General features: G+C 41.2%; 1 long non-coding RNA gene across 2 annotated transcripts in view; it reads left to right on the top strand.

Annotated features, from left to right (window-relative positions):
* LOC106016127 (uncharacterized) overlaps nt 1-23,985 on the top strand; it is a 120,469-nt gene that overhangs the window by 36,073 nt on the left and 60,411 nt on the right. For both annotated transcript variants that reach the window (XR_011810420.1, XR_005266888.2), the window contains 2 exons: nt 9,366-9,470; nt 14,581-14,677. This is a non-coding gene — a long non-coding RNA (uncharacterized lncRNA). The remainder of the gene's footprint in view (nt 1-9,365; nt 9,471-14,580; nt 14,678-23,985) is intronic.

The raw sequence follows: 23,985 nt of genomic DNA, 5'->3' as shown, positions 1-23,985 counted from the left end.
TGCGCTTGGGGATTCTCGGAGGAAAAGCAATTTTAGGTTGCATGGAGCAAAACTCAGTAAGAAGGCTGGTCTGCCTCGTTTTGTGCTTCACTTTTTCCCCCTTAGTTCAGTAGGAGCACTCTGTAATAGGCTGCAAAAAGCTATTTTCTTTCATGTTAGACCAGAAGCTATTTTTCTTGTGACCATGTTGCTTTGCTTCACTAAGTGTGAAACAGGACCTAATGCAAAAGGCCAGTTCAGTAAAACGTGCAGGCCCTGCTTCATTCACATGTCAAACACGTCCTTGTAACTCCAGGTTTGCTTAGAGCTTACAAACGTAGTGAAGGGTTTGCAAGATCAAGGCCATTCTGGTTAAATCTAGAAAAAGGGCTATATAAGTCTTTCCATTCATTTATTTTATTTTGTTTTATTTTTTATTATGAGTAGCACCCATGGATTTATTTTAGTGACCAATTTTTATTTTAATGACCAATGTTTATTGTACTGGGACCTGATTACAAAGTGTTGATTACTGTCGGAGTCACCTCCCAACAGCATCGTTAATGTGGGAACAGACCCAGCACAGGCAGCCGAAGTTCAAGAGGAGAATGAAGTTCATTTCAACTGACTTCAGCCCTCTAAAGGTCAGGAAGCTGGACTAATGTTTCTCTCTAGCCTTTCCCTTCATCACTTCCCATTCAGGAAAATGCAATAGATGGGAAGAATTGTCTTCTCCAGTACCACTTTTCTTCCACTGACCATAGAGGAATGCCATCAACAAGCTCCAATTAGGCATTTAGATGCTCTATCTACACACATATATATAGAACATATGCACAAATCATTCCTTTTCCTTCCCTGATGTGCAGTTAGAGTTGGTAAGTGAGCACATGAAACTTTGAAGCCCTTTTTTGCCTGAGTAGGCTGTTTATTACGTTATTCTGTAGAGAACACAATAAATTAATTAGCACAGTGAACTGTATTTACGTGGTCACCTGTACACTGCCAGGCGGAACAAGGTTAAGAGATGCATGGGCAAATTTTGTGGCAGTAGGAATGATTTATTATATTATTATTCGTCTTTTGTAGGAACCATTATTGAGTTAATGTAGTGTGTGAATCTGAGGCAAGAGTTTTAAAAAACGTGTGCGCTAATCAATAGTTTGTGCGAGCTTGAGAAACAGGTTATTGAAATCAGTCATAATTGGCCATAGATAAAATCCTAATAAATCACTGGTAATGCAGTAGTTCTCTTCAAATTGAAAAAAATTGAAAGATTATGAGAGGATTGGAGCAGTGAGCTGTGAAATTATTCACGAAATGAAATGATGGCAAGAAGAACTGATAGTGTTGCAGGGATACCTGTATGGGAACATCTTAGTAAAGAAATCACCATTTCCTGATGGACAGGCCTTCAGGGATGGAGAGAAATTGAGAGGAGAAATTGATTATAATTTCCCAGGAAGCAGCAGCCTCCCTCCAAAACTGAGGCTGTGTGCTACCACCATTTGCAGAGGCTGAAATGTATTCTGTAATTTTTCCTTTCTGTCATACAATCATTTTAAAATGGGAATATTTAATTTCAATCAGAAAGCTTCATCTTTCGGATGAGATGAAATGCCAAGACCATGCCAGCCTCAAGACAGATTTTAACGCAGGGTGCTGAATTATTTTAGAAGAGGTAAATCCACTCTCTGTCCTATGCAGAGGACAGCCCCTCCAGAGCATTGGCACTATAGCTCCTGAAGTACCGTAACTTAATGCAAACCAGTTTTTACATGGAAGCCTACTTACTGCAAACGTTCTCTAACACCAACATTTACATCCCCAGCAGCAGCAGCACAATTTCTTTAAGAAGATACTGGTGTGAGTCAAGAGGGAAAAACAGCTGTCTCCAGGGTATTGTCTTAATACTGCGTGAAGTACTTCTTAGATCGTGTTTGGAGCATAGGGTCGAGTTTTGGTCATTCAATTTCTAAAAAGATTAAAAAAAAAAAAATAGGCAAGCTCGTAAAGAATAAAATAGTAGAGTATCCAAGATAACAGATGGAAATTTGATCCAGGAAAAGACCAACAACTGGATTTTTTTTGACCAGAACATAATTAAGAATCAACACTTAGTTTAACTAGCAGTTAACTAGTTACTAGTTAACTACTAGTAGTTAAACTAGCTAAGGACCTATATAGCATTGTCTTATGGTTATGGACCTTACAGCATGTCTTAAGGACCTATAACATGTCTTAAGGTACATGGTTTCAGCATAGCAGCAGCCATAAGTATTGGAGAGCGCCTGCAGGTGGAGACCAGGCACATGCAATAAAACCAGTGCAGCTTCAGGCTGACACCGAAACGGAGGTCTAATTGCACACAGTTGATTGAGATCACCTTTGCAGCACCTCACACGTTGCTGAAAGCCATGCATCCCCTGGGAGGGTAGAAATTAGGCCTGTGCTTGGTAACTGCATGGCTGTGAAAATGCTGCAGCCACGCTTGGAAATCATGTCGCTGAACTAATTTTCCAATGTGCAAACCTTGTAATAAGAATCTCTACGCAAGTAGCATTCGCCCCTGGGAGGGTAGAAATTAGGCCTGTGCTTGGTAACTGCATGGCTGTGAAAATGCTGCAGCCACGCTTGGAAATGATGTCGCTAAACTAATTTTCCAATGTGCAAACCTTGTAATAAGAATCTCTACGCAAGTAGCATTCAAATTGTCTTCCCATCACAGCGCACAAGTCTTTTAATGACATTGTCACAGCGTTTTCATGAACTTCCTAAACAATTTCTTATTATATTCCTGCATTACAATGAAACCATCACGGGCTCTCTGCAGGTTGGCATTGAGCTATTATTGCCGTGGTAATCACACACACATGGACTACATAAGGATGCTCCTAATATTTTATTTCCATGTATAGTAAAATTGCAAGACGGGAGTTATATGAAGTGATTTCCTTCGCTGTGAAATAGGGGCTGTTCATAAGATTTTAGCTGTTCACCTTCAGCTGTTGAGAAGGCTTGGTTTTGCAAGATGTCTGATGCCTCCATTTCCATGGAAAGAGCTCTAACATGGAAAAGCGCATCTTTTGAATATACTGTATTTAAGATGTCTTCAGAGCTGTTCCATTTAGGCCTCTTGAGCCAGAGGCAGGCAAAGATAAAATATTTCTTTTATTTTTCAGCGTCTAACCTGATGTGAACCGTTAGAAGTAGTATATTCTTGGTTTGGTTTGGTTTCAGGAAATACGCTTTTCCATCACATAATGCTTTAATTTGTTACGAAGGTGATCAGGGCTAACTGCTGTATCACTGCTCTCACAAGGTCCAGCTACCAAATGGTTCAGTGCTTTGGTGAAACTCTCTAGAGATTTGTTTTTTTTTTTGTGTACCAGACAGAAAGAACAGTTCTGGTTAGATGCATTATGATCTGGAGTTCCTCCTTTTGCTTCATCAGGCTTCAGATAATAACACCTTCTGTTGCTAAACTACTTCTTCCATATCTGTTGGCACCATGAAACCATTTGAAGTAGGACATCAGTGAAATGTTTTGGGCTACAATAAGAGATTGTAGACCAAATACAGTAAACTGTTAGCATTTTCTCTGGAAGAATAAAGGTGATGCATAGGTTTCTACAGCAAGACAATTTACACGTGAGAAAGCAGTATAATTCCAAAAGCCTTAGTTTTACTTTTTATTTTTATTTTTAAATTAAGCAATTTCAGATTTGCTGCTCTGGAGACCCGGACTTTTTGTTGTTATAATGTTTCTTCCTTTTTTATTTTTTCCTGTGTTACAATTCCTGCTTGCTGAATCAAATTTGCATGGCTTTTGGAAGCTAAACTTTTATAGGACCAGTAATAATCTTGTTGCCATCGTATTATCCTCTTACTCAGGCTTAAAGGCCAATATGACTGAAAGGGAATATCTGCAACTGGTAGGTCCCTGAATCTAATTTGCATGTAAATTAAACATTTCAGAATATGCCTATGATTTCTGAATACATACAAAGTGCACTATTTTGATTTCTGGAAAATAAAAATGCATAACATTAATAAGAAGAATATGATTTATATAGTGGCTTTTTCATCTTACCAATTTCTGTTCACTCAAGCCTTTTTTTTTTTTTAAAAAAAAAAAAAAAGCTTCGGTGGCAATGGCAGATTATTTCTGCTTGTAATGTGCATCAGGATGAGACAACCCCCCCTTGTTTCCATTCACATTAATAGATGACTCTCAGGTTAAATGCTGTCTGAAGCCTAACATACTAGGAATTATTACTATCAAGCATTATTTTACTATAGTCAGGTGATGAATGTATGAGAGCAAACGGAGGGGAGGAGATTTTAATATATGGATTTGTCCTTTGGCTTGTTTTGGTTCTTTCTGTTATATCCAATTATATTAAACACCGCCCTCATTCTTTGCTTGAGATGGACATTGCAAAAGATGCTTTCATAAGGATAGCTGAGAGAAACTAAAAAATCAATCAAATAACAATAAAAATATGATGAGAAATGGAGTTGGGGGGGGAGATGTCTGCTTGATTTTAGCTTGTATTTAGAAAGTGTTTATGGATCCTAAAGGATTCACTGAACCTGATGAAAATTTGGGCTGTCTCTTTGAAATAGAGTTGCTCATATTTACTGCCGAGTTATTGTTGAGTTTATTACTGAGTTACTCTAATTGTTTGGTTATTGGAAATATGCGGGCTCAGCAGCACAGTCAAAAGGGCAAAAAAGCACCAGAAAAAGTTGGGGGATATATATATATATATATATATATATATATTTATTTATTTTTTATTTTTATGAGTACGTTAATGATGACACATTCCCTGTGCTGGAGCTGCTTCTCTTCTTTCTAATGAGGCCGTGATGAGCTATCTACAGGATGCTTGTGTCTTGAAGGCAGCCGTCAGCCTTTGCTACATGCAAGCTAGCAAGAAAGAAAGATGTGGAGAAAAAGGGGGGTTGGTGTGTGTGCAGGAAGAAGTCTGCACGTGCAATGGTCAGGGCTTAGCCTTGCTTTGCTTAGGCAGCCTTTGAGGAGGTCGAGCACCTGCTGATCCCTGTGGGAATTGAAGATGCTCCATGTTTTGCAGGAGAGAAGCCAGCCTCCTCCAGGTCTGCACTGCCAGCTGCCTGCTGTGGCAGCCAAAAGAGATGCAGCTTGGAGCTTATCGATCTCAGCTGATGCCCGTAGTGTGAGGTAAAACTTAACTTTTGCAGAGCTGTGGTGTCTGTGCTCACTGTCGCGGTTTTACATCAAAATGGAAGCGCCCTGGTTCTTTAGGAGCACAGTTGCGGTGTGTGTGGTGTGTCCCACCTGTATAAAAACCAACCCTCGTTGTGAAGGCCGTTACAAAGAAAACTATATGTGAATTGCTATCCTTTATTTTAAACCCATTCTCTACACTCTGTCCAGGAGAGGAAGCAAATCCACCCAGGTTAGCTCAGCTGCATGGATAAGGAGGGATTCTCTCTGCTGCTTCCCTGTTCTTGTACATATGATTTAAGCCCAGACTGCTTTCTGCTGCCCTCCCCACAATTCCCTCTCTCTCTCAGGTCTGCAAACTTATTTCCCACTTGCTATTGATGCTCCTGAAGGGCAGACTTTGGACTGCTTGTGCTTGTCGATCCAGTGCTGCATTGCAACAAGGTGGCCAGTGTGGTGGGCTGCTGGCTTGCAGGAACAGCGTGTGGGATTTTGTCCATCTTAATGTGCTCCCTGGCAGTTGCAGGGATATACCTTATGTAGCAATGCCAGCATGGGCCTGAAAAATACAGCAGTCAACCAGCATTAGTGTCCAAACAAGGATGCATTTAAAATAAATGTGTTAGTGCGATGCTCTTGTTACTTTTTGCTTTGTGGAATATAGGGCAGCTGCCTGGCACAAGTGTTAGGGTTGTCCCCGTTTTAATCAGCCTTTGAAAACTCATCAAGTTCATGAGCACATACACACTTCAATTAAAAATAATAATAACCATAACTGTAAGAAGAAACCAACACCACCACAACAAAAAACCTCCTACCTATCAACTTCTATTTACTTGTTTAATTTGACAAATGCTAAGAAAGTCCCCTCTGCTGGCAGTTGGTGTAACAGTTTTTCAGACCACAAGATATTTGTACATCAATATATATATATACTTAGGGTTTTCTGAAGAAATTTCTGACAAATCTTAAACTTTGTTTCTTCTATCAGTTGCACTGGTGTTTTTGACCCTGCCAAAACACAGGGGATATTATAATGCACAGCCTTGCTATTAAAAGGAAGGTGATATTGAAGTTAGGAGTGCAATGAAATATCTGGAGAGATGGAAAGCTCTAGTTGAAAGGATGCTATTATAGTCCTTTCTGAAAGTTATCAGTACAGAAGGGCTGTTTTAATATACAGCGCTAGTTTCAGAAAGCATCAGATTCCTGACACTGTCATTAGTCACACTGCTCTTTCATTCAGAGCGGCAATACTTCATTTTCTTACCGAGCGCCTGTAGACTTTTATATTTCAAATAGTTTCATAGCTGATATCAACAATTGAAAATGTGCTGATCAAACATCAGGATCTCAGAGGACTTCAGAAAATTAACAAATAAAACCTTACAAATGGCATGTAGCGTGTGTGTTGATGTGAGACGAAGAAAATAGGTGCCCATGCAAATGGAGAGCTGGTTTTGCACGAATTGTCATTTGGGATATTTTCACCCTGTCCGTATTTTCTCCAAGTCTCCCTTTACTTTAACTCTGGAGAGTCTCTGCCCTTTTACGGGGGTCTGGCTGCTGCTTCTGGCAATTGCCACAGCAGCTACACAAAACCTTTCTAAACATGACCTGGAAGGAAAACCTGTCCCTGAATGAAAAGCAAAGGAAATTCAACAGGGTACAGTGTCGTCTTGTGTGCTGAAACTGCGATAGGCCTTTTGGCTGGTTACTGCTTTACTCTTCTGCAGAAACGTCTCCTGCATTTCTTATTCCCGGTTGCGTAAGCCTTGTCAACACTCAGGAAAAGGGACAGGACCTGGAGATGACACCCTACTTTGGAGTGAGGACAGATATACCACAGAAAAAGTGCTGTAAGCCCCATCTATACGCAGCTTTCATTCTCACTGAAATCAAAGAAGTGCTGGTATAAAATTATTCCTGTTAGTACTGGACACTGACCCGGGAATGAACCTTGGCCTCATTTGCAGCTTGCATGTAGCAGCCTGGAGAATGCTGGAACCTTCTGGACAGCAAAAAGGGCTGTTGCTGTTTAAAATGTATCTTTAGAAACATCAAATGGAGTGAATAAATTAAAATGTGGATAGCTGTCATCACTGAGAATGTATTTCTGGTTCACTGATCTAATGTAGACAATTGTGGTTTTCCATGGTGATTGCATAGTAAGTCATGCGTCTCTGAGAATTAATTGAGTTGTAACACCTTGTGATTTAGGTGATGAAATGTTTTCTGCTCTTCGTAAGTCCTGTGGCAACCCTACGTGCACATTTGAGTATGTGAATATTGTGAATGTCTTCAAAGTGAGCCAAGCTCCATTGAGGAGCAAACTGGAGTAGTTGTAGGGCAGAGCCCTGCAGTTAGGAAACCGTACAGTGGGGCAGGATTATAGAGATGTTAGGGTTCATTGATCGGAAAAAAACAGAGAGTTCTGTCAGAACAAGTGCCCCCAGGATGTATTTTGACACCACAGACAGCTGGGCAGGGAGCAGCCTGAATTTATGGCGGTGATCCTGGACTGCAAAGCCAGAGCATCACACCGTGTGTCAGCCACCACTTGGTGCATTACAAGCTGTTTCTCATTGCCTTCCACTTTCCTGGAAGTAAATTTTTTATCATGCTATAAATGAGATAACTGAGGGGAACCTGCTACTGGCAATTTGCATGCTAGTTTGTCTCTAATTACTGGAATATCATTACTGAGGCTAAAAGCACGAGACGATAATATGAAAAATACACACACACAATCCATAGGGCTAAAGGGCAGTAACTATTTTTGGATGAGCAGCTTTACCTTTTAACAGGGAAGGAAAAAAAAGCATCTAGATTTATTACTAATGATAGTATAAATGCAGACTAATGCAATTTTAGAGTTCAATTAAAAAGGGAAATCTCAAAAGTGATTTGTAGTATCATCTAGTGAAATACCTGACAAAAGAAAAAAACACAGAAAAAATATGAGACCGGTGCCATCCCAGAGCCTTACTTGTCACGACGGAGCTAAAATAGTCAGGGGGACCATAATCTTTGTGAGGGTTTGGGATATGAAGGAGCTGTGCCTTTGGACCATTGATGTCCCCTTTAGTGTAGGAGACGTGGTGATGTGAGTGTGCGAGGGCTTGTGGCTGCCTTATCTGGTGTAAGAAGGGGCTGGAAGCACTGTAATCAAGGTGTTAGCAGAGCCTGTTCTCTCACCTCGCTTTTCCTGTCCATAATATATCTAATGAATAACATCTTTCCAGGTTTTGTGGGACCTCAGACAAGTCTCTTTGCTTGTCTTGCTTCAGGTAGTGCTTCTCTGTCAGCTTGGGGAATATCAAGGTCTGGGTGTTTTTTATTTTTCCAAAATAATGAATTTAAATAACATCCTCATCTTCTGCTTTCTGTCAGCTAAAGCAGCATCTTCCTCGTGCAGCTGTAAGTATGACTTTTAATGAGTCAGTAAACAGCTACATGTATAATTTGTTATCTAGCTCTGCCTTATTTACAGAAGTAATGCAGCTTTCACTAATATTCGATGACTACAAGCGAGGTGATAAGTTAGGAAATTGCTAGCGAAGTTACTGATGCAGAACAACTTAAGTAAGTGTAAAAGTTTGTCAGGCTCTTGCCAGCTTCCTCCCATCCTGGGGACAGAGGGCTGTGTGGGGACACATCTGTGCAGCCTGAGGAGGCCTATGTGGGATTTAGGGGCACTTTTCCTCCACATATGGCATGGTGAAACCTCAACAGCGAACAAAAGCACCCTGGCAAGAAGTAAGGGGATGTTACCGAGAAATATTGCCTCAGGAAACCGCCTGAGGAGTTCTGTGAGGAGAATGTGGCACTGCCTGGGAAGTTCCAGAAGGTTCCACCACAGGGCCTGGTCCTGGCAGTGCCTCTGTGGAAATGGGCAGAGGAGCAAAAAAAAAAACTCTGGGGAAGGGTGTTCTGAGGTAAAAATCGTGGGGAGCAGCCCTGTTGGGCCCTGAGGGGCATGTAGGGGTGCTCCAGGCACAGGGCAGAGCCTCCTGCAGCCCCCAGAGCCTGCAGTGGGGCAGGGAGAGGTGGGAGGGGAAGGGGCGGCAGTGAGGGGCAGCAGAGTGCAGGCCGAGGGCAATCCACCACATGGGCAAGCTCAGGAAAAGAGGAATAAATCTGCAAGTTGTTCATGCAAGCTGTTTTTCAGGAGGAAGTTTGTGTCTGTCTGAAGAGAGAAAATTCATCTTCAAAGGCTGTGGGGCACCTACAGAATGAAATAGACGCTGACTGATGGAATGTGGAATGACCACAGGTATGTTCCCGCTCATGATGCTGATGCTAACAATTCCTTTTCCTCTCTATCACCTCACAGCTCCTGGTCTCTACTGTGCCACATTGGCACTGAACATCCCAACTGTTAAGATTGAGACCTTGTCCTCGTCTTGTCTGACAAAGCCTTCCCGCTCCCCAGATAGTTTCCATGGGGTTTTCCTGCAAACAGCTTGGTGAAAGCTGAGGGCAAATGGCTTTTTCCAGTATCTCTGTTTGGAAGGTTTTTCTATGCCACTGCAAATTTAGTTGCTGCTATTTACGTTGTGCTCTTAAAGGATAGCTTTGGTTCTAGCTATAATACCAACATGGGCCACTTTGTAGTATTTTGTCTCCTGGTGCTTTGCCATCCATGTTACAGCTTGTGCTTATATGAGCTGTTCAGTGTATGACTGAGTGGTTGCACAGGTATATTGCGGGGATTTCTTTTCCATTATTCAAAAGAATAAAAAGTACTTTACTGGGCAAAAGAATTAAGGCTCTTGGAAAAATCTGATTCTTGAGCTGATGCTTTGAAGCCTAGTTAGGTAAGAGACAGGTAATTTAGCAGGTATTTAGCAGTTACAATGAAACAAGTAGAATTTTTTTTCGGTATAGAACTGCTGGATCTCAGTCCCATATTAACAATGTGAGCACAGTGCTCCCTATCACTAAAGTTATTGTTAATGCCACTGAATAAGTAAAATATTATCTCTGTGATACAGTAACACAATCACAAGTGAAATTACACAGTATAAGGAGTTCTGCTTTAGCAAGTTGGATGGAAAGATCAATACACATCAGTTTTGCTTTGTTGTATTGTAAAAGTGAAATGGTGTCTGTGGTACAAATACATGATTCCAATTATATCATTTTGTAAAAATAAAAAGTACGGGCTTTTGGACAGCAATAAGAAGTCTTCCAGAAGATGCCTTTAAAATCCAGAAAATAAGAGACTTGTATTACAGCACTTCCTTTAGAACTGCTTGTGGTGAATTCTCCATTAATCTTCATCTGTATTTTCCTTTGAAGTAGAGATGAGCTGCAACACTTAGCTTGTGCTCATGGCTTCAACTTTTTGGGGTTATTCAATTCACTAATTCATTGGACGGATTGGAAGCTATTTAAAGTAACCTACCACCAGGGTGTACAGGTGTAACATAACAGCTGGGTTTTTATTGTTGGTTTTTGTTTGTTTGGTTGGTTTTGTTCTTTTTATTTAAATCATGAAGTAAGTGTTTTGCAGTACACTTTGAAAAAGGCAAAGGTTACTCATGCACCGAAAACTCTGTGTTTTTAGTTGTCAATTGAAAATGCAGGTACTAAGGAAAGAAGTAAGAGCATTTAAAAACTATTATTGTAATACTTTCACATTTTCACCTTCAAAGCTTAACACTACTGCGTTTGTGACTGTGTTTGTATAAGAGTTACTGGGATAAAGTCTCCAGGGAGAAAACTTGCTGGAGTAAAGAAACTTTAACAACTGGGGCTGCAAACTGTTTTCCCAGAAAGGGACCAGCCATAAGCTCAGAGGACCTTTAAAAGTTGTGCTGGTTTGCTGGCAAATCTTGTGCTTGAGCAATATGGATGTGCATTTATTGTCTCCTCTTCTACTTTTCTAGATTTTCTAGATTTCTAAGTGCTAAAAGCAGGAAAGACTCACTCCTTTTTCTTCTCGTTTCATACTCCTCCTCCTGTTTCTGAAGTTGCTTTTGTAGCAAAGTGTACTAAAATGGTGAGACTCCATGTCACATGTGGTTATAGAGCAAAGTGACTTCATACCGTCCTCTTCCTCTCTTGTTTGTGCATAACTCAGAGCTGGATATTTTACAAAACTTTGCACAGTTCTTGGATCTGACCTTTCAAAATGTGGTGGGTCAGTTTGGAAAAAAAAGCCGGAAAACTCAGCTGGGGCACACAGTGTGGTGTCTTGGTGCTTTGCTTCTGGAGCGAGGAAAGAGACTTGTGATAAATCATTGCTAGTTGGAGCTTAGTAAAAACTATGGTCTCTTTAACATAGTTAGAAACAAACAACATGGTGATTTAATGTGTGGTTGATTTTGATAATATTTTTTTTTTATTTTTACATCTGGTTTTGGTGAGGATGTTTTTGTCCTCAAGGGTATGTTCAGGTAGATAGCCTATGGTGAGGAATCCAGCTGTATTATCACTTGAAAAGGGTGGAAATTATGCTTTCGTAATAATGTGTAAGAAGCATAAGATGTATCCTAACTATATTAAGAAGTAGAAACAGTTGCTTTGTGGAAGCACAAGCTGAGCAAAATCACGTTGTATAGGTGTGCTTCTTACAATAAGAGTTTCCTCAGTTGATTGAAACAGCGTGCTGAGTGAGCTTCAGGAGCATTTGGTACAGACAGCTTTTAAAAACCCATTCTTTGGCAGAAACAATACGTGTTGCCCAGTAGTGGTTTATTCAATTGAGCTATTGACTATAGGACTTCAGAGTTGCCTGCTGCTTATCTGAATCTCGCAAATCTGCCTTTTAATTCAGAGATGGGAAATAGTCAGAGCTCTTCCTGAGCTGTTAGCATTAAAGGACCTTGGATTCCCATTAGGGAGCGGGCTTAGCCCACCTGTGAGTTAATGGCAGCCTTTTTTGGCCGTGATTTCAGCTGTGTTCTCTTTCAAAACCTGTCCGTTCCTTTCCAGACGTGTACATTTGCATTTTACTGTGCTGGCAAAGTTGAAGACACTTGGGAGGAGAAATGGAAGCAAACATTTTAATTCCTTTAAACACCCTGGATTAGGGAAGCTTCTAAAAGCACAGAAAATATGGCAGAGGTTTTAGATATGTACAGGCATAGTCAGTGTAGTCATCGTCAGCACTGCAAGTTCCTGCTGCAATTTTTTTAGATCACTTATTTACAGCCAAACTTTTTGAAGGAAGAGTAAGTCCTTCTTTCAGCCTGATTTTTATCATGGTAGCTCATTTTATTTAACACATGATCAACTGTGATTCATGCTACATAAAATGATGCAGAGACCAAATGAATCTAGCCATGCACAATGAAGTACATACCCTGTCTGTAGTGTTTGTAAAGGACTTTTCTTAAGCTCAGTTTATTTTTTTTTTTATTTTCAGTTGGTCCCTAGGAAACAAAGAACTGACGGCATTTTATGCTAGGTGTTGGAATGTATAATTAATTACTGTTGTTAATGTGCTTATGTGCCTGAATTACAAATTAAGTAGTTCAACTAGACTTTTTCAGAGGCAACTTTATCGGTTGGTCCATATTTTTCTCTTCCATGGTAGAAATTAAATCTTTTTCCATAATGAAGGTGACCCTCAAACAGATTAATCCAAGTTTTAGTATGGTATCCTTTAAAGAATGTCTACTAATCTTAGAAATTAAGACACCATTGATGTGAGCAGATGGGGGGAATGCTATTACTTTTTTTTTTTTTTAAATTGGCTGGAGGCAGGTATCTGTATGACTAAGTTTAAAAAAACAAAAAAAAAAGGGCAGTACTTCTTACTGTGGAGGGTCTTTGTAATGTAAATACATATAAACACAAGGATTTTTTGTTTTATATCAAAGCCTGGATCTTGAGGGAAACAGCAAAAAGTGCAAAAAACTGCAAAATTTGCAGAATCCAATTTTTACTTTCTGCTGCCAATGAAACAGTGAAATATTAAAAATACCAGAAGCTAGCAACATCACTAGTCCACTGTTCGTAAAACCCTGTGCAGTGTATCCTTGCTAGCAAGAAAACTGAGATCTCTCAAACTTTGGATGAGTTTTTCAAGTCATCTGTTTTTGCTGATCCTATTAGGAGTTTCTCTACTCACAGAGTCTCAGAATCACCTAGGTTGGAAGAGACCTCCAAGATCACCTAGCCCAACCTCTGACCTAACACTACCAAGTCCCCCACTAAACCAGATCACTGAGCTCTGCATCTAAATGTCTTTTCAAGACCTCCAGGGATGGTGACTCCACCACTTCCCTGGGCAGCCCATCCCAACACCTAACAACCCTTTTGGTAAAGAAGTTCTTCCTAACATCCAACCTAATCCTTCCCTGGGGCCACTTCAGCCCACTCTCCGCCAAAAGAAGCACTCACACAACCCCTGAGAATCGGCAAGAGCTGTTTATTGCTGGCCAAAGGTGGCAGTGCTGGGAGCAGCCTGGAAGATGCCCTCCCGTGGACAAGGAGGAGGGTTGGGGGGCTGAGGGCCCCTTTTCTGGGGCTGGCTCCCCCGCGCCATTTGGCTTGCCAGAGAGAAAGGCTGCCCCTCGGCCACAGGGACTGCCCTGCACCTCCCAGCCTGTGCCCGGGGTTTTAAGTCTTAGCCCATGATTCTCGAAATACTGTGAGGGAGAGGAGACTCTGAAGGATGATTAGGCAAGCCTTTACCCTGGGCAGTCTGTGTATGTGCTTAGTATTGTTCCAGGTTTGCTCTTCGCAAATCTGAGTGCATGATCTCACCTCCCATGCTCTGTTATATCCTTGTCTGTGTTGTTTTATGTCACCACTGCTGCATTCACCACTGAGGCAGATAATCAAATTTGTCTTCATCCTTGGTGTTCCTCCTTCTCTCACATCCCGTTTGCTTGGGAAATGAAGCAGTGTCAGGGCTTGCAGCCACCTGTACTGTTAAAACATCAGCAGAGGCACTCCCTTAGTTTTGCTCTCTGCAGTTGGCATGGCAGGGCGCTCCCAGCCAATGGGCAGGATGTGACCCTGTTGTTGGGGATGTGAAGAATTCGGCTGTTTGGACACAACTGTGCAGGGATAGGTGACAAAAGCGAGCCTTTGTATTTAGTGGTACAGCGTGGAAGTCAGTGTGGAACCAAATCGTTCCATGCTGAATATGCTGAATAAAATACTTAAATCTGCATTCTCCAGTCACATTTCTTAACTGCTGTCCAAGCATTTCCTTTCTCAGCTATTTCACCTCTGTTTTTCTTTTTTATTAACCAGGCTAAGCTATTCTTTAGTCAAGAGACTGGCATCAAAATTTCCATGCTTGTAATTCATTGTTATCATTGCTTGTTCTGCTTGCCCATGTCAGTTCCTGTGCCGTGTGCCAGTGGCATTCCCTACTCTTTGTTTCATCTTTTTCCCGTATCCCTCTATTCCTGTCTCACCAGGAGCTACCTTTTGCATGTGGACACCCTTGGCAAGCGTGCAGTGAACCACCCTGCCTCCTTCAAATCCCTGCTGAAAATGTCTCTGCTCACAAAAGCAGTAAGTGGGAAGGGGGAGGGTGGGCAAACAAAGAAAGCAAAAAGGTGGCCACAACCAGGAGATGTCACAAAGCCTTTACTAAATAGCCACAGTTATGACATTCTTCCATGTATTTTTCTCAGTTCTTTGTTTATTTACAACCAATATTTGCCATCGTGTTCAATTCACATAGAGACCAATTTGGGAAAAGGTGACTGTGTGTTATTCAGAAGTACTGTCCCCTCAGAAATGCATGGGCTGGCTGTGCCAGGAGGCATACCGAAATTAAGAAGCCTTGGGTCTCCCTTGTATCCCCATTACCATGGAGTAAAGGTTACCTTCTTCCCCATAATTGCAGCCCCCTCTCAAATGATCACATAACAGCGTTACCTAGAAATGAAAAGGAAAAAAAAAAAACACAACCAAAAAGCAGGAAATCCCATCCATAGTGGCCTCAACAGTAACTGGCTGTTGAGAATCTCCCATTTGCAAAATGTCTGTGTCTTCTCTTAAGGTTTTGTCTGTGCTTGTTATAATGCCTGAGGCATTATAATGCCCCACATTAATTGCCAAATTATTTATTTATGTGATAGCACCAGTAAAAGTGAAGGTGGAGCTGCGCTGGCACGTCACTGGGGATGCTTGGAGCTTGTTTGGTAAGTGGCAGCCAGCTAGTGGCTGCCTTTGGGTGCTTACTGCTCTGCTCGTCCCCTGAAAGCCAGCGCTAAGCGTAGGAGGTGCGGTAATTGGATATAGGTTGATGGCTATGCAGTTGGCTGCACAGTGATAGGGTGCGGAGCAGCGCTGAGTGGGTGTAATAAGAGTGACCCACCACGTCAGCCCCGACTGACCAAGCTGTGGTGGAGAGCTGCTGCTCCAAACCTCCCTCTGCCACTGCTTGAGCTGTGGCATGAAAAATGGGGAAGGCCTGGCTGTCCCCATTGTCCACGTCCTGTTACAGTGTGGCTGGACAGGAGCAAGCGACTTAAAAAAGGCTTTCCCTGTCTCTTCTCGGGGGATTGTAATGCTGTCACATAACGGAGACTGCACTTCAAGTTCTCAAACCTGCCAAAAGGTCACCCCCGAGGGGGCTGGACAGCACTGCACCTGTCTGGTGGCACTGACAAGTCCTGCAGTTTGAGCCCCCCAAGTCGCTCATGTCGTAAATCCACCTAAGCAAAAGTGTTCATGTGTGCTTGAGGTCATCAGGCACTCTGAGTCAGAAGACAGCTACGCAGTTATCCACATTTTAAGGCCCTTTTGTGATTTAGCCTTTCAGTTCTTCTCCTAGAAACCCACTGAAAGCTTCTGTAGGAGAAAGCCCTGTCTGAAAAGAGCCCAATAAATGCTGGGGGTTGAGAAGCTGTTGTTCAGCCGCTGCTAAAGAGACCTGGTGTGCTGTGGAGCTGCGAGAAGAGATTTTAACAGGCTGGGTGCTGCCTCTGCCTGGTGCTTTGCCAGGTGGCCAGGCCCTTGCCATGTATCCACGATTACCTGTTTATGCTTGGTGCTTTTCATTTTACAAAAGTCACTTTTGCCACATTTGTAATGCCTGTAATGATTAGGCAGGAGTTTGCATTTTGCTTCTGCAAGAAACGAGTCAGGTTCATCTCTCTGGGGTTCATATCTGAAAAGAATTTTGGGGGGATTTCTTCTAGTAAATTACTTTGATCATTTCCCATTGCTGCAAAAACCACAGATTTAATTTGCACCAGAGCTCTGCTGGGAAAAAGTGTGAAATGGAGATAGTGAATCCGTATCTTTTCCATCTTGCTGATGCTAAAACCTTCTCCCAGGATTGCTCTGCCTTTCCTACAGGTCCTGCTGCCTTTGTCTGCTGCAGCTGCCTCTCAGAGAAATGCTCTGTGCTCTAGGGGCACCCATATTGATTTGTCTCAGTTTATTTTCAGCCCGCTTCATATTTGAGATGTATTTTTAGCTATGAAAGAGAGAGAAGATGTTTGAGAATCCAGCTTTATTGATCTTGTTTTAAAAAAGGTCTGGATGTTTGTGATCTGAAAAATATATGAAAGGTATTATAGTTATTCAAAGCTATATATTTTATTTTCCCTGTTTGTAGTGGCTGTGCAACAGCCTAAATGCTGGTATTTTTGCAGCCATCTACGGCAGCAATGTTGCAGCAAGCAGCATAGCTATTTGCATGTTGTTCAACTATTTTTCATGAATATAGCTCCTGATTGACTTCTAAACTATGATTTTCTGAAGATCTAGAAGAAAAGAGCCACTATTCTGAGCTTCCAAATGCAAACCCAGTTTTAGAATGATATTTGCATGTTTTATAGCTCATGGCTTTATAAATATTTATAATGTTATTTGTGTCAGGGCAGATCTCTTAAATATGAGAAAAATATCTTAATTTGTCCAAGTAATTGAGGTGGAAAATTCCCAAGTAAATATAAACATTGATGAAATTTCATGTTTGCGTTTGCCATTTCAAACCAAAAAAATACTTGTTTGGACGATATTTGAAGGTTCCTGAACTTTTGAGTAACAGTAGCTCTAGTTCAGAAGTGAATGCAGCTTTGACAGGAACAATATGCAGAAATATGCCTTTGCTAATGTTTTGTTAAAAATACGTGGATTCAAAACTCCATAACAAAATGGATTTATTTCACAGTATGAAGTTAATTCATAAATTTACAATTGAAAAGTGGAGGTTTTTTTCTGGTTAATGATACTTGTTAGTTTTTGCAAAAGTTGCTTGGCCCAACAGATCTAAATAGAATTTAAATGAATTACTTCCTCAGCTGTCTCCAGTTAGAAATTTTGCACGATGGTTCCCTGGTGCATAGCAATGGAAGTGACAGAAGCGCTTCCTTTTTCATCAATATAGAACCATCTTCTATTGCAGTGTGGCTTTGTCTTCTTACTGGGAGCATTGCTAGTTAGTTTGAATGAATTTAAGTCTGAACCCAGTGTATTTTTGAGCCATTTTGGAGTAACAACTGGTGGAATGATATTTCCTGTTAGTGGCATTCTTGTACCCTTCCAGAACAGAACCCATAACCCACATGTTTTCAGGTGGTGTGTCTCTGAAGCCACATCTCCGTGGAGATCGTGCTCTGTCCTAAGGCTTGTGTATCTCTAAAGTCTTTGCTGCTGTGAGATCCTTTCTGGTAAGGTGCTGTTCAACCTACACAAAGACAACTGTTGCTTTCAGGAGGGATGAGTCGCTCAGCATCGCCAGGCCTTGCTAGCTGACCTATAACTACTCCACTCTGCTGTACCTCTTAGCAAGAGGCTTGAGCCAACCATCGCTCGGCTAATTTTCAAGGTGAGTTCACAATCTGGCGGTGTTACTCCAATGTGATGGCTATAACATAAAGCAAAGGTCATATTCAGAGTTATTACAGAGTAAAATCTTTGTGTAATAAAAGATAATTCACCATCTTGAATATATCCAGTTTAATGCGGGTTTCCCACAAAGATTTCTTAAAGCTCTCAGCTGGATATAAATCTAGAAATAAACTTTGCAACATGTGAACAAAATAATTTAAGCGAGGAAGCAGATATGCAGCAGGAAATAAGCTAAAGATTTCTGTTTTCCAGTCATTTATGTTAGCAACTAGAATAAAGTGCCCTCTAATAAATTGAGGTGCATAGTGCCTGATAAGCTCTAAGTGATTTTTATCACTTGGGCAGCATAAAGCAGCCACTGGTGCTTAAGTTGGGTTTATGAATGTTTTGCTTTGCCAGTGTGGAACAAAGAAGTCCAAATAAAGGGCCTGCTGGCCTCATCTATTGGAGTTGATTGCTCAAGATAAAGCACTGCAAATTAGGTATAACTAATTTAATCTGTTTAATGTAGGAAAAAGATGAGATGACGGCAGCTATGCCTGTCTCCTTTTCCTTGCAGTGATGTTTCATATCAGATGCTTTTTAGTTAACAGGTACATAGTGCTCCTTGGAGAAATGAATGTGTGCAAGTCTTTTCATAAATAATTGCAGCCAAGTAAATGTGAGTTCTTCTATCAGCTTTACAGTAAGATCTGAGTCACTCTGAATTCTCTTTTTCTTCCCAGCACTGTATACATAATGTTCAGTACTTTGTTTGCAAAAAAGAGAAAGCATTTTGCTGCCCAGTAGTATAAAATCATGAGTAGGGCTGAAGTGGTTCTTTTTGTGGTAAGAAAAATCTGCCATCTTAAGGCACAAAATAAAATCAGCTCTAGAATTTGTTCATGTTTTATTGCTAGCACATGCTAGAGGCATGATTAAGAAGTCACCACTGTGCCTGTTAGACTGGAAGACATGAGATAGTCCTTCAGCAAATGCTCTGGGATAGCACAGGGCCTTTTCTGCAAGAATTTTAATTGAAGGCTCATCTCGCTGTCTTGGAGACATAAACCCATTTGAAAGCAGTTATCTCGTATAGTCTGAGGCTGATTTTTGCCCTGCAGGAATATGTTTTGACTTCTGCAAAGTGTTAACAGCCTTTTTCTTTATGATATACCATTTAATTAAAAGATACATGTTGTTGCTTCAGTCGATGCTTTCACAGAGACTGTTTGCCATTTCTGTTAATAAACTTAAAAGTAAGTTCATGTACATATTGCGATTAGAAAAATTCCACAGGAGGAGAACAAATAGAAATTGCTGAAGGTGGTAGGTTTGCTGGCAGTTTGTCTGGATTTTTTTAAAAAAGGTTGAAAACAGAGCATTTTGTTGTCATCTCTTGAATCAGTTTTACTACTGTACATTCTTGTGGCTACAATGGATAACACAGAGGTACCAGGCATAGGATAATGAAACATTTCCTAGGTACACTTTATTTTACATTGTTTCAAGCTAAAGCCCATCTCCATTGCTGACTTTACCGGGATCTGGCTCTTTGTTTGGGACTCTGGCTTCAGCTGTGTGTAGGCTGTGAAGCCTGATTCTGAGCTACTCATTATAGAGGTCAGTGAGATTACACTTGGCATCTGGACGTGGCTTCATTTGGGGGAAACACGGCCCAGTAACAGAAATTTGTGGACATATACTTTACCAGGATGCCATTATTTTCCTTTTGTTATCTTTGTATTCCTTTTACAGTTTATAATGTCAGAAACCAACTGTACAGACTTTAGAAATCTGAAACATTCCTGTATTGTATAATGGCTCCTAATACTGTAAGTCATGTGCAGATAGGGACTGAAACAACAGATGGCCAGTTCGGAGGGAGGATTGTTGTCTCACGTCTGGAAGTTTATGGGTGCTGTCAGCTGGGTTGCTTTTCAGTAGATTGCAACCCTTTTCTTCCCTTTTGTGCAGCTATGAGTAAATATATGGTCCTCCGGCTTGCGATAAATTTATGTTCTGAGAATATCTGTGGAATCAGGACAAAAGACTTGTCACTCTTTTTGGACCCGTGGTCATTTAATTCGCCAGGAAAATACAGAGGATTCATTGCAAAATGAATCAGAATTCTTTTTTTTTTTTAATATTTAATTTAATTTTATTTTTCTTGATATTATTTCACAGAAAACTTCAGAAAAGTTGAGCCAAAATCAGATGATGGTGAGAGGGAGGGAGGAAGGGATGGACTTTTTGGAGAAGACCAGACTCCAGACTTTGGAGATCTAGTAGTGTAGAAACTCTTCATGTGGACAGTAGGTTTCTTCATTTACAGTTGATTTTTTTTTTAATTATCATTTTCTAATTTTTTTTACATGCAAAGTGCTGTCATGGAGAGTAACGGATTGGGAGGATAATAAACAGATTAGTGAGTGGGCAATGAGTTGTGTAAGCTGAGTACATATGCAAATGATTATTATCTGTAAGAAAAGGATCGCAGGAAAACACTTTTCAGGCAAATGAAGGTATCATTTTCTGCATTAGGTAGAGTCAGATTTTTTTTTTGACAGGGAATTAGGAGAAACAAAAGGCTTCCTGTAAAATTATGTCAGAAGGCTTATTGTGATTCAAAACAAAGGTTTGGGTGTCATTCTGGCTTATGATATGTTGTTGTCTCTTCCTTTTGGTGAAATACAGCTGCGGGATGTAATTACTGCGTTTGTACTGTACCTTGTCCCATAGTCATCTTTTCCCCTTGAAATATCTTATGGGAGCTAAAATGTCCTGCTGTAATAATGACCCATTGCAGTAATAAAATTGTCAGGCCAGGTGTGTGATTGACCACTTCGTGTTGTAACCGTCCTTTTCATATCGCATTAGTCTGCCTTTATTACTATTGTGCATCATGTTTATGGGGACACCATAAAATTTGTAGGCGCTTGCAGAGTATTCCCCTTCCCCCCTCCATCAACGGGGGCTCTTTTTCCATACTCTTCCAGTTTCACATTTTGTTGTACAAGAAGTTCTTGTGCTATTCTTTTAGTTTTGGGGCAGAATAAGACGAGAAATTCAAGGCTTCCACAACCTGTGAAAGAGTGCTGGCCACTGAACGCGAAGGTAATGTCCACTCTGCTTCCACTCTGGTTTTGTTTTCCTTGGCCAAAGTCCTGGACCAAGTCCAACACTGATTTTCAAGTAGTTTTGGATCTAATCTGTAGGACATAAGCCCATGCAGAGGTAGTCTGCATGCAACAGCAAGGCTGAGAAGCCCAGAGTCAAATCCAAAGTTAAGGCTGAAAATGAAAGTGCCATCTATTTGACGCTGTTTTCATATAGCTTTGCAAATTAGTAAATAAGTTATTTGTTAGTATCTCTGTGGGATTATACAAAGAAATTGCTTATATCAATTTACAGCCATCAAGCTAAAGTGCAGCTTCATTGTGAGGTCTGCTGCTGATCGTCTGCACTGGTGCTCAGCTGGTGTGAATTACCTGAAGGGCTGCTTGGGTGCCTTTGGGGACGGGCAGCATTCTCCATCACACAGGAAAGCTGGGCTGCAATACTCCCAGTCCAAAATCCAAACGTCATCTGGACGGGATGAAGCTCAGTGCCACCAAGGAGAGAGCAGGAGCATCCGCACCGCACTTCCCAGTTCTTGGGCTTTCTGGTGGGCTCATTTTCTCAGGCAAAGTGCCACCTCGGGCCAGCCCAGTGTGTGATACTTATGCCCACAGCTAAGATTCCTTATCCAAGGGGATGTGATCATTTGCTTTTACGTATGAACATTTCTGCTTCTCAAAACATTTTCAGGTGGTTCAAGGTCTTTTAGGGACACCGCGTCTTTTTTTGTCCTCAAACGACTAGTAGCTTAGTGCTGTGTCCCCAGCAAAAGACACTAAAAAGTCAACCTCAGTAATTATGGTTGTTTTTTGGACTTGTGATTAATGGTAAATTGAAATGGGAGAGAGATGTATCTAAAAATAGAAGATAGGAGGTTGTGGACTTGAGGAGAAAAACATACTCGTTTAATTAAAAGTGTGCCTTTAATTTAAAGAGCCATACAGAGCTTGTCAGTGACTAGAAGATGACTTTGGTTCTGGAAGATACAGCTGGTCTTTGGCTGATAGCATAGTTTGGCATTCGTAAATCTGCGGCTCCTGTGCTGAAAGTATTTCTGCAAGTAAATTAAAGGGTTTTCGTTCCTATGTCTGATTTTAATAGGCAACTTCTCAGGAGTTTTCTAAGTAGAGTTTTGATGAAGACGACTGTTATTTTCCTCCTCACCCCCCATAAGTCTTTGTTACGATCCTTTATGCTGTTGTTTTGACATCAATGGAAAGCTATGCCTTAGTACAGCTTCCTGTATATTGTATTCTTTCTCCTTTGTGCTCTAAATCTTCCCTATGGTTTTAGTTATATGCCCAACTGAAATGCGTTTTGAAAAGCTACAGGTCCTTATTTATGTCAGCGCTGCTTTAAAGAGCTTTCCAAGTTTAAAAAAGAAGAGCCTATTTGGAAATCATTTTCTCCTTAGTTTGCTTTTGTGTTTCTCTAGTCGTGTCATCTCCTCAGTGTGTGTGATTGTGGGGAGGGAACGCTCCCTCCTCACCGTGCCCAAGGCTGTGGAGCCGAGCAGCCCTTCCTTCCCAGCACAACCAGTTCCCAGCATAGTTCAGAGTCCTCAGCCTGGAGTGGTGAAGGGGCATGAAAATGTGGTTGGCAGAGGAATACGTGCAACACCCTGTAGAGGCAGTGCTAACTGTAAGTGTCCAGGGAAAGGTTTGACCTCATGAAGGAGGAGGTTACGATAAGGAAGGTGTCCAGTAAGGAGGAAAGAAGGGAAAAGTTTAGGTGATTTATATCTATATTACTTCCAGTAACTTTTAACAAGAGAAGGGGTGGTCTCAAATGTACCTGTGCCAGTTTCCAGAAGATAAGTGCCTCATCCTGACGAGACTGGGATTTATTAATGTAAGTTCCTCAAGGGAAGAAATTTCAGTCTCTGGATACAAATTCACACGGTTTCGTGCCTGTTTTAATGCTGAGCTGTTGCTGTTTGGTGGCGATGCTGCTTGTGGAGGCTCAGGATGTCCCGGTCCTGTCCCATTGTTGGCCAACTTCAGACTTCAATTTGGGATGCTTTATGCAATGTACTTAGTGGAAAAGAGAGGCACTCTTAAAGTGTTTCTACTTATCTCAGGGGGTAGTATTTGCTCTGTTATGCCAATTACTTACAGAGACATTGGGCATGTCTCTAGAAAAGCCTTTAATTATTGTAATAATGAATTAGAGAGGTTTTTGAGCTCTGAAGAGGTGTTTAGCGTTGTTAAAGGGAATAGATAACAAAAGAAGAAAACCATGGAACCAATGCCTAGCAAAGAAGGTCAAATTAAACTAGTCTTTCCCTACAGTGTAAAATTTTGAATTATGGTATTCAGCAATTCTTAGGAAAAATTAAGCCATGAGGAAGGGGATTTCTTTTTACAGAATTGCAGAACCTTAGAATCACTTAGCACTCAATAAAAAACACTCACTGACCCACAAATGGAGAGCACTGCGCGCCACAAGGCTATTGTAACGTCAGGGAATAATCTACTCGCACGTCCAAGGTGGCTGGGACAAAAAAGGCAATTTGAAAGGAAAAAAAAAGTAGGAAAAATTTTAGAGGAATCCTTAACATGATGGATTTTCTTGAAGAGAGCGTTTGCCCCACACGATCTGTCAAGAATAATGTAGACGTGGCTGCTTTTGCCCTCAGGGACATGGAGAAAAAGAAGGCAGGGTGCTGATGCCCTCAGCCCCGTGAACAGAACTGCAACGGGCGCTTTTAAAACTGAGACACCGAATGGATGCAGCAGTTGTCGTAAGTGGGTGATTTCTTCAGACTTCACTAAAGAGTTCAAGCCATCTGTGATCCCATCAGGGGAGTAATGGGCAGCAGAGTACTATTTTATCGTGTATATTCAACTTAAAGGATCCAACTCAGAAGAGAAATGTGTATGAGAAATGTGTATTTTCTCACAGTTCCTTCT

Source organism: Anas platyrhynchos, chromosome 6 (genome assembly GCF_047663525.1).
Source record: "Anas platyrhynchos isolate ZD024472 breed Pekin duck chromosome 6, IASCAAS_PekinDuck_T2T, whole genome shotgun sequence".
Lineage (NCBI taxonomy): Eukaryota > Metazoa > Chordata > Aves > Anseriformes > Anatidae > Anas > Anas platyrhynchos.
Note: the sequence above shows the minus strand (reverse complement) of the source record. Positions and strands in the feature narration are given on the sequence as shown.